At 41.3% G+C, this 206-nt stretch overlaps 1 long non-coding RNA gene across 1 annotated transcript; it reads left to right on the forward strand.

Moving 5' to 3' along the window:
• Nucleotides 1–206, forward strand: LOC104775744. Its single transcript, XR_766068.1, has 2 exons — nucleotides 1–81; nucleotides 157–206. It is a non-coding gene; the product is annotated as an uncharacterized LOC104775744 (long non-coding RNA).

Raw genomic sequence — 206 nt, forward strand, 5'->3', positions numbered from 1 at the left:
AAAGCTGCAGCAACTACCTCTAGGAAAGCTGATATAGAGAAGAAGAAGCATGAAGCGATCGAAGCTCGGAAAGTGGAGCAGGTATTTTTATTAGGATATTACTGTAGTTTGTAGTAGTTCTTGTGAAACTGAGAGTATGCATCTTAACTTCTGCAGGAATCACTTAAAGAACAAGAGACACTTATTCCACAGGAGCAGGCAGCCAG

Source organism: Camelina sativa, unplaced genomic scaffold (assembly GCF_000633955.1).
Source record: "Camelina sativa cultivar DH55 unplaced genomic scaffold, Cs unpScaffold35784, whole genome shotgun sequence".
NCBI classification, from domain to species: domain Eukaryota; kingdom Viridiplantae; phylum Streptophyta; class Magnoliopsida; order Brassicales; family Brassicaceae; genus Camelina; species Camelina sativa.